The following is an 11,070-nucleotide window of genomic DNA, read 5'->3' on the forward strand; positions in this document are numbered from 1 at the left end:
GGTCATTTTCAAACTACTTATTGCACAAAACATTTTACTTTATAAGCTTTCAGTAGGCCTTTATTACAGTCCATGGTCCACCAAGCCCATAATTGCAGATTGGTAGCAAGAAAAGTGCAGAGTTTTCCAACTCAAGAAAATGAGTTTAGTGCATGACAATTAACAATTTGTTTACATTTATTTTTCCTGGTTGGTGTCTTAAAATAACTGAGTTCATTGAATGTCTTTATTCTTAGGAAAGGCATGCTGAAGTATTTAGGAGTGAGTTGTTATTGTAATATTTTCAACTTATTTCCAAAGGCAAATATATATATATGCATGTATGTGTATGTATGTGTGTATGTGTATATATAGAGAGAGTCAGAGAGAGAGAGAGACTCTAAATGTGGTAAAATATCAATTCCTGAATCTAGGTGAAGGATATACAGATATTCATTGTACTACTTTCAATATTTTTGTAAGCTTGAATTTTTAATACAAATGGAAAAAGATAAAACAGTGTTATAAACCAAAAATAAATTTCTAAGCCCCACAACCAACTGATGGAACCCCAATGCCATTTGGCCAATGGCATTCCAAAGTAAACCTGAAAGTCTAGTTCAGGCCATGATGGGAAGTGGGGAGGATGAGACATGCCTCGTTATACCCCTCTCTCTTCGGAATCCAGGCACAACCGACCAGCATTAACATTAAAACAGAGATCGTAAAACTGACAAGGCAGACTTTTTGTAGTGATAAGACATCAAGTATAGCATCACATGGCAGATAGCAGGCCCAAAAAGAAATCAAAGTATTTTACCCCAAAATATATTTCTTGGACATAACTGGAAATGGTCTTGCAGAGCTGTCTTTTGTGAGGAAAGTCTTCATTCTGTAGAGACTCTCCCTTCCTCTCCAGGTCTTTCCTCTCGTCCAGGAGAGACTTAACTAAGAGGCTGGCATCTTTTTAGGCCTGATAAGAGCTCTCAAGTCTGCTGGCTTCACTGCATGATAAAACCTTGGTTTCCACAACCCCTTATCTTAACCCAGGCATTTATTTCTATTCATCCCAGGCCTTCAGATAATAACTCTTTCGACCAACCCATTGCCAATCAGAAAATCTTTGAATCCACCTATGACCTGGAAGTCCCCCACACCATCTTCCAATTGTCCTGCCTTTCTGGACCAAACCAATGTACATCTTAGATATCTCTCTAAAACGTATAAAACCAAGCTGTAGCCGAATTACCTTGGGCACATGTTCTCAGGATCTTCTGGGGCTGTGTCATGGTCCACCGGTCACTCACATTTAGCTCAAAATAAATCTCATCCAATATTTTACAGAGTTTGACTCTTTTCATTTACAGTATAATGAGTAGAAAAGATTCTTTCAGATTCTAGATTATGTTTTATATCAAGAATTGTAGTCTCGAGTGTTATTATTTTAAGCCAATGATTATTCCATAATTTTGTCATATTTTTAAATGTTTTCTCATTTTAAGATTATTTTTTATAATTTTGATAATAGCTATTATTTAATACTTGTATATTAGGAATTTTACATATATTATCACTAATCCTTACAAGAGTTCTGAAAGGTACGTATTATTGTCTCAATTTTTCGCTAAGAAAACACATTTATTTGCCCTTGGTCACTTGCAACTATAAACGTTAGTGCCATGATTTGTGCCTAAGTGTGTTGGAATACAAACTCAGCTCTTCTCATTACATCACCTGCTCCTCATGCTAAGAAACTTCATTTGTAAGTTGGTGGGTAGGTGGTCCTTTGGAGGAGAGCCCTTTAGGCCAATTAAATTCTATTAAAACTTATTATTTTATCCAAATGAGCAGGAAAACTAGTTCTGCTGCTTTTAGCTGTATCTCAAAGTCTTAACAACAAAGTTCTCCAAATCTGAAGACCTCTCCAAAACCTTCTCATGAAGGTTCCATGCCTTATTTAATTGGATTAATTATCAAAAGCAAGAGGTAATATACCAACTGCATGTTTAATAGTACTATTTCAACATATATTGACATTTGGTTGTTTCTTCAAGTTCCTAAAATTTTCTACTTTCAAACATGCATATTGTTATCATTAAGTGGCACTTTCTTCCCATAAGGCAAAGCATTAATCATTCATTCAACAAATATTTATTGAGCACTTAATAAGTGCTTATCACACCATGTATGCATTTTATGGAAAATTCTGTTGCAATCTTAACTACATTTTGTTCCTGTTAAAGATAGTAACATTACATGATTTTCTTCCCCTTCACGATTTTAACATTTTCTGGCATAAGATAGTTTTCTGGTGGACTATTTTTTAACATATTTACTCATAAGCTCCAAATTAAACAAGAATGTTTAAGTCCACAGTTCAAGAAAGTTCACAAAGTTTTTCAGAGTTATTGATAAAGCCCCAGGATATTTTAAAGGATCCTGTAATCCCAACATTTTGGGAGGTCGAGGAGAGTGTATCACTTGAGCCCAGGAGTTCAAGACCAGCCTGGGCAACATGGCAAAAATTAGCCGGACCTGGTGGCACTCACCTGTAATACCAGTTACTCGAGAGGCTGAGGTGGAAGGATCACTTGAACCAGGAGAGGTCAAAGCTGCAGTGGTCTGTGTTTGTGCCACTGCACTCCAGCCTGGGTGACAGAATGAGATCTTGTCTCAAAAAATAATACACAAACAAACAAACAAATAAGTAAAGGATCTTCTCTACTTTGGGATGATTTCAGTAGAGAGGACAGATGAGAGATGATTCCTTGGAATCACCTCTAACATTGTGTGCTTAGATATATGATGAGTAACAGTGAGTGTAGGCATTCTTGTTTTATTTTTACATTATTGGAAAAAAAGTGTATTTGCTTGAAATTTTGCTCATTAAGCTTGGCTATATGACTGCCATCAAGGTAAAGAAGCTTATCTGTAATGGATAACTTTCTCAAGCTCTGTTTGATGAAGTGAGATGCTGTCAAGATTCTCTTTACCATCAGCCCCAGGGATTTTTGACCTCATTTATCTGCAGATCTTTCTCCCTTTAAATGCAAAGTTAGAGTTCATTATTGAATGTGCCTCAACTTGTGTTTATATTTACTTAAGTTTATTTATTTTTTCTTCTTTAGAGCTTGAATTGTAAACTCTGCTTTAGAAGTAGTACAAATCTTCTTCACTCCCCGCATTTCATCCATCCCAGGAACGTTCAGAGAGCATTCTTAGAGGTGAATCTGTAAAGTGGAATTAAAGGCAAGCATTGATTCCAGGAAAGACGGAGCAACAACAGCTTTTGCTTCTGGGGCTACAGTGGCTTTGCCAACAGTAAGAAGAGTCTCAGAAATTGAGAAAAAATTAAGAAATAGGTTATTTCTCTTGAGGCACATCGTTGACCGCATTTCCAGGCTCTTCCTTCATTTTTAGTTATGAAGCTTACCCTTTTCAATGACCTAGCGGCCTAAATCTCAAGGCAGCCTTAATTAAGGATACAATTTTCAGCTGAGAAACCAAGTTACATCAAGATATTAAGTTTTTTTTTTCATAGATGTTAGTGTTTTTTAAAAAAATAGTTATGTTGAGAAGGCAAAGGATCACTTATAGGTGATTTTAAGTATCAAAAGATCCTTTGATATGCTTCTAGTTAAAACATGTTGGCAATTTTCTACTTGATAATTGATGTACTAGTGAGGTCATCACTAATCATTAAAAATATATGGATGGGTCACTTCTGATCAGATATTGGAGAATTCATTGGTATCTAGGTCATACAATTTTAGAAAGTTCAGGAAAATGTCCCTGGCTCTCATTATCTCCCACAACCGACAGCAGTGATGTAGATATTTGATTCTTTGATTTGGGACTATTCCTTTCCAGGAATGATAGTAGAAATCCAAACACCATGGATGTGGTAAGGCATATACAGTTACTACTCTTTTCACCTTAGAATAAGTTACTTCATCTATTATCTGGAGAATGAATGGAACAAGACTGAAAGGGATTATATATTAATCATCACTTATCAGCCAGATGCCATATGAGGCCTCTAAATAGAGTTGGGATAGATGGTTGGATAGAGACATAAAAGCCTAATCTCAGCTTTGCTATTATCAACAGGGCATCTTTGTGAAAGTCACCTCCCTTTTCTGGGTCTCAATTTCCTAATTTTAAAAAAGGGTATTAGATTAGAATGATCGCTCAGTTACTGCACAGTAATGTGAACCCCAAAGATCTGAAACAGGTCTCAGTTAATTTAGAAAGTTTATTTTGCCAAGGTTGAGGACACACACCTGTGACACAGCCTCAGGAAGTCCTGACAACATGTGCCCAAGATGGTCAGAGCACAGCTTGGTTTTGTACATTTTAGGGAGACATGAGACATCAATCAACATATGTAAAATGAACAGTAATTTGGTCCAGAAAGGTGGGACAACTTGAAGCAAAGGTGGGACAACTCAAAGTGGGGGACAGGCTTCAGGGCGCAGGTTGGTGAGAGACAAATGATTTAATTCTTTTGAGTTTCTGATTAGCATTTCCAAAGGAGGCAATCAGATATGCATTTATCTCAGTGAGCAGAAGGATGACTTTGAATAGGATGGGAAGCAGGTTGACCCTAAGCAGTTCCCAGCTTGAATTTTCACTGTAGCTTAGGGCTTTTGGTGGCCCAAGATATTTTCCTTTCACATTTCCCCCTTTTCTGTCTAAAAATCTTTTGGAGAAAGCATTTTAGAAGAAAAAGAGCCTCTGGTTCCAAGTTTTGTCTGATCTCTCATGGCTAGGATGGTTTATTCCTAGACAGGTAGGTCCTGAGTTATTAGGAAAGGTCATTTGTAGAAGGTTGTGAAGTCTCATCTTCTATGAAGAGAAAATACAGAGAGGAAGGGAGAAAAACAACAACAAACAAAAGAACAATCCTGGAAAATTGATATAGGCCACATTACTCTGAAGTCCATACACTAGTAGGTAGGTATGAAAGTGGTTTATGTATGTAAATAGGTTGCTGTTATTTTCTTCTGAAGTTTAAATTGTGTAGCTTCAGTTCACAGGGCTTTACAGAAGCACAGCTTAGTTTTCAATGACTGCAAATTAGGAAAAATGGGGGAAAGAAGCAGGGAAAAAAATGAAAAATGCTATATTGAAAAGTTGTAGCCAAGAAAAATTAGAATTAGGTCCAAATGGTAGAAAATAATAAAAATGGAAAAACATTAGGCAAGATTAGAATCTAACAACAGGTGTACTATAGTTTTTGAAACAGTTTTTCTCTCTCCAGTTTCCCACTTTTACTAAAGACAAATCATGGTAAGACTGGTTGTTTTATTATACTGGGTATAATTATTTGTATACAGTGCAGCAAGAATAATTATTTTTTTACATAGGCTTTTATTTTATTTATTTATTTATTTGAGATTGAGTCCCACTCTGTTACCGAGGCTGGAGTGCAGAGGGGTGATCCTGGCTCACTGCAACCTCCGCCTCCCGGGTTCAAATTATTCTTATGCCTCAGCCTCCTGAGTAGCTGGGATTATAGTTGCATACCACCACACCTGGCTAATTTTTGTATTTTTGGTAGAGGCAGGGTTTCACTATGTTGGCCAGGCTGGTCTCAAACTCCTGACCTCAAGTAATCCGCCTGTCTCAGCCTCCTAAAATGCTGGGATTACAGGTGTAAGCCACTGTAGACGGCCTTACATAGGCTTTTAAATTCGATGTGATGGAACTGTGTTCCATAAAAGGAGTCCCAGATAAGACTTTCTAAAGCTGAGCCAGGCCATGGATTTGTGCCATTAAATACCTATAAGTTCAACGATCCTCTCCTCCTCAGGTTCCAAGATAAACTTAGGACTCCTGGCTCCTGTTAGAAAGTGACAGTCCTTACTTGCCACAGGTCAGAAAACACATACAGGGGCTATGTAGACAAAGGTATGAGGCCAGTTTTTCCAAGGGTCTTTTATTTGCTCCGTAAGTCAAGTTTCATTCCTTAAAGGAAAGCACACTGTTTCAGTAAAAGCCTTGGTAAAATAACTAGTTTCTCGAATTATGTCCTGTTATAAATGAAAGAGATTCTTATTACACTTATGCAAATAACTATATTGTCATAAGAATACTCACAAATAGTTTCCAAATTTTGGAGAAATCAGGTAGAGAGAAACAAATATGCTCCAAATTTTCTTCACAGGAGTATACCTTACTCAATTATTAAAAGCTGTAAACAGCTTAAAAGTTTTCTTGACCCTGGAAAACAAAACAAAGAATCAACAATATTTTAACCAAAAAGTTAAAAAGATTACTTTAGTCTTCTATTAGTTCAGTTCATGCAGTTTACTCCTGTTCTCCTTGATATTCATGAATATTTCAGCTCTCCATTAGAGTATGAAAGTTTTTTCCTCTATTGTAATATCACAATCTCCAAAGTTATCAGAAACCAGCTTTTAAGGACACCTGTTAGAGTTCTATAGCTGATTATAAAAGCACATTCTAAGGAGGAGCAAAACAAGACAACAATTGTCCATGGATGACAAAAAGTTTTACGGCAGTCATAGTCAAAGACACAATTGACAAGGAAATTTGTTACCTCTGTGGCACACAATAATTTAAAATAATAATTATAATTATTAGTGATAATGTACACTATTATAATTATTACTGATAATGTATACTTAGTCATATCAGAAATATAGAAGTTTCCCATGATTTTGGAACACATAGCAGTAACATATTTGTACAAATACAGCCTAAAGAAAAACAAATGTCATTTCATATTTGACAGTGTTTCCTGTATAATTTGTATATGAAATAAGCCAAATTATATCATTTTTGGACTTTAGGGAAACTAATGTCTTAAAGGATCAGTTAGGTCAGAAAAATACATAAGTTATAATTTGATTTTGGAAAGCTTGTCAAATATCAAAGGTTTAAAACACTTGATGTCACAGGTAATTGTACAATAAATCATTCATTTGACCAAAGTGATAACTCAAGAATTTCAAAAAAAAGGTAAAAACCTTCATTCTTTGAGGGAGGAGACTGAATTTTCCAAACAATAAGCCCTAATAAAAACAACATGAAGCCAATTAGATTTATTTTCCCAAATTTTATAAACAATCTGTAAAATTTTAATCTTAACCATAAGATATAACTTCCATAAGCCTTTCATAATTTTTATTTAGGAAGTGGTAAATGCTTCAAGAAAACCTTGTTAATCTGAAATGGGCCTATATGCTGGTATTGCATCAGTGTGCCTTTGACATTATTTATTTATAGAGAAACTGAACTTTATCTCTCAATATCGGCCCTTCCAATGTCACACTCCCACCTCTTCCCCGATAGTCTCTGGGACTTGAGGACTTGAATAGCTTTAATGTCTGTCTGTGTTTCAGGAATGCAGTTTATTTTGATTGGCATCTTTTACCAGACCTGAAGATGGGGCTTTAATTACCATCAGTGTTTAAAATTTAGCAGGACTTTATGTTCTTTTTAGACACAGAAGTCAAAGCCCTGTAACTCAATTTCACAAGAACTTTAAAAGCGCATACAGAGAGATACATGGATGTAATAACCTTAACTAAAAAAAAAATTAATTTCAGTTTTTTTCCTAAGAAAACCAAACCATATTAATAATAATATTACAACTTGATTATTTAAAACTTTGGGGTTTCTAAAAAATAAATCCTCTTACTGTAACTTACACAGACCATTCATGACACGCTTGAACTGTCTGGTTTGTCCTGAACATCCCTCTTTCTTAAATAAGCAATCATTTTACTCTAGGACTAAATTTACTGTATAGAATACTTTTGTATATGAAATTATTTCTCATTAAGCTTTCTTAGCAAGAAAAATCTATTTTTTTTTTAACTTTCTTTACGTCTCTTTTATTTCCTGATTCCTTTTACCTTGTTTTTTTTGAGACGGAGTCTCACTTTGTCACCCAGGCTGGAGTGCAGTGGTGTGATCTCAGCTCACTGCAAGCTCTGCCTCCCAGGTTCAGGCCATTCTCCTGCCTCAGCCTCCCGCGTAGCTGGGACTACAGGTGCCCACCACCACACCTGGCTAAATTTTTTTGTATTTTTAGTAGAGACAAGGTTTCACCATGTTAGCCAGGATGGTCTCGATCTCCTGACCTCATGATCCACCTGCCTCAGCCTCCCAAAGTGCTGGGATTGCAGGCATGAGCCACCATGCCCGGCCACTTTTACCTTGTTTTATACATGACCTTTAAATAAGCTTTGAATTAGACAAAAATTGCTCACTTTTTTTTTTACAGGACACACCTTTTTTTTTGAAAGAATGTTTTCCTACAATTATATTTTTGTTGGAAAATACCCAAATAATAACATATCTATTATTTAATTTAATATAACTTTAGACTCTAAATTTTAACAAGTTTGTGTACAAATATTTCTCCTATTACATTTACCTAATTATTTTATTTAAATGTTTACCTAGAGTGTTTATGAAAACTGTGAGTTATCATTTAAGTTATGGTTCTGTCATTGCAAAATTATAACTGAGAGAGTGAAGAAAATTTGACTTAGCTGACTCCATCTTGCTTTTAACCTTCAAGCTATCCTTGTCCATTCCTTGGTGTAGACTGAACTAACTTTGAGAGGAATTTATATTTTAGCTTTAAAAACAGACAATAACAAACTTTACTGCCTGTGGACTAGATCGCCTAAAGCTACAAGATAAGAAGTTATGATAATCTTATTAAATTCAATATGTAGCTATTTTTAATAAACCAATATCAGTGTATTATTTAATTAAAGATTACACAAGCAAAGATCATTCTGTTTTGGCCTGGATTTATAGTTTTGTAACCTCTATGCCAAATTTTGACACCTTGGAATACTTGTCAGGGATAAGTATAAAATTGCTTGACTAATAAATGCTAACAAAAATGTATACTGTCAAATTCTTATGACATTTCTAATATTATTTTACCAATAATTTTAAAGCCAGCTTATTTATTAAAGAGTTTACTTAAGTAATGTGAACTTGAAAAAGCATTTTACTAGTCTTTTTTTTTTTAGTATCTGATTTTAATGCTTTTTTTGTTAAGCCAATTAATTAGAGCTCTTTTATATATTTTTAGTAGTGAAACATTGTATACACAACACATAAATATATAAAAGTATTAGGCATGCCAGTAGAAGTACATCTTATAGATTCATAAAGACTTCTTTTTTTTTCCTTTTTTAAAAAAACCTTACCCTAGGCCATTGTCAGCTAAATAGCCTTAAATTTGCATATTCAAGGAAACAACTCCTTTAATCAGATAACAAAATTTACGTCATAAGGTATGAAGAGAAAGTCTGGTGAGCTAGAGGAAAATTAAAACGGATTTAATGGCTGATTAAACACAAAATTATAGAAGTCTATTATAAAGGCCCTCAAATATATACACATACACATATACATATACACATACACACACGAAGATTCTATAGCTTTTACCTCTGTACTCTAGCCTTTTGATACATACACATTAGCCAGCTTGCAAAAATAAAAAAAAATTAAAAAAAGAATACCTGTTAGATCCAAACAGTTGTTTTTATCTCAGTAGAAAAGTAACAGCAGATTTAAAGCAGGCAGAAATGAAAATGGAGATAAAGGGAACCTAGAAACTCTATAGCTTGCAGGTTGACCTCAGGGCACCTTTTCATTAATGTAAATGTACACAAAGACCATATTACTTCCATTTTACTCCGGCAAGTAGAAGTGCCATAAAACCTACAGAGTGCTTGAAAGCGGGTCATTCTCCTTGTTTTCTCCTAATTCTTAGATTATCTGTTTCCTGCTTTTTTTTTGGTCTTAAAAGGAGGAACTGAGCTGTGGCCTGGGGTTTTTCTGTGGTGGATTGATGCATGCTGCTTGTAGGCAGGACTCCATAGTGTGTCACCACTGAATTTTTTCCACCCCCTTATGTGTCTCAGTTTCTCTCTCTTTTGAGACTTCTGAGAGGGCTCAAAATGCCGGGTGATCAGCCCTTATATGTATTTCCTGGATGAGTCATTTTTAAAATTAATTTTTATTGGGGATTTTCTTGCAGGGCCATTGCACGTCATAGGGGTCAACCCCTCAGACACTCTCACGAAGGCCCCCGTCACACATGGGTGCCTTTCAGCTGGGAGGACTTTTCTTTTCAGAACTGAGAAAACTTTGTCTCTCATTTACCTATGAAAACAACAGTTCAGTTCCTCATGCAAATGCACACAGGCGAACCGAATTGAGATTATTTTGGGAGAAAAAGCAATAAAGAAAACCCTTTAGAATGCATCTCTAAACTAGAATTAGGATCCTTAAACAAATAACTTCCTAGGCAAGAAAAGAAATAAAGACAGCCAAGACCATGTCCTGTAAACTGTATTCAGCCACTTGTAAATTTGTAGCTCTCATTCAACATTATACACACCAAGGTCAAATCCTCTCACAGTGCAAGGTTATCTCTGGTATTCCCAAATCCATAGAGGTCAGGTCATGCAATACATGAAAACAGAGCTTTAGACCAAAGAAGAATCTGCCCATGGCTCTTAAAACTCCCCAAAGAAAACAGAATACCCAAAAGGCCAAAAGGGGTGAGTAGCACCATTGTTCTGAATTCTTTAAAGGAGTTCAAATCATTAGAAGCCTTCTCTAGATTTTTTTGGTATTGCGGGAAGCAAACATAAAAACCAAGTGCATGTTTTTTTTGTTTGTTTGTTTTTTGTTTTTTTAATTCTCTTTTGCAGCTGCAAGGAATTTGGGCCAGATTAGAGAAACCTTGTTACCTATAATTTTGAATTCTGACTCTTATTTGACCAAGTCAGGTAGAGTTGATCAAATCTGATGAGAGAAAGACCAGAACAAACAACAAAAACAACAACAAAACTCCAACAATATGATCACTGAGCGCTCTAATGGTAAGGAGAAATTAAGAACAGCTTGTTGTTAAACTTTAGCCAAGACGAAAATCCCCATGTAGCTGCTTACCTAGGGATGGGTCTCAGGCTGAAGAATGCTTTCTACCATTCTAGAAGCAGGAAAAAACTCATCTTCCCTGCTGGGAGCGAGCTCAAACTCCGTAAAGGAGTTACCTGCCTTCCGTCGTTGTCATCATGG

The sequence above is a fragment of the Hylobates moloch genome, unplaced genomic scaffold (assembly GCF_009828535.3).
Source record: "Hylobates moloch isolate HMO894 unplaced genomic scaffold, HMol_V3 SCAFFOLD_13, whole genome shotgun sequence".
Classification (NCBI taxonomy): domain Eukaryota; kingdom Metazoa; phylum Chordata; class Mammalia; order Primates; family Hylobatidae; genus Hylobates; species Hylobates moloch.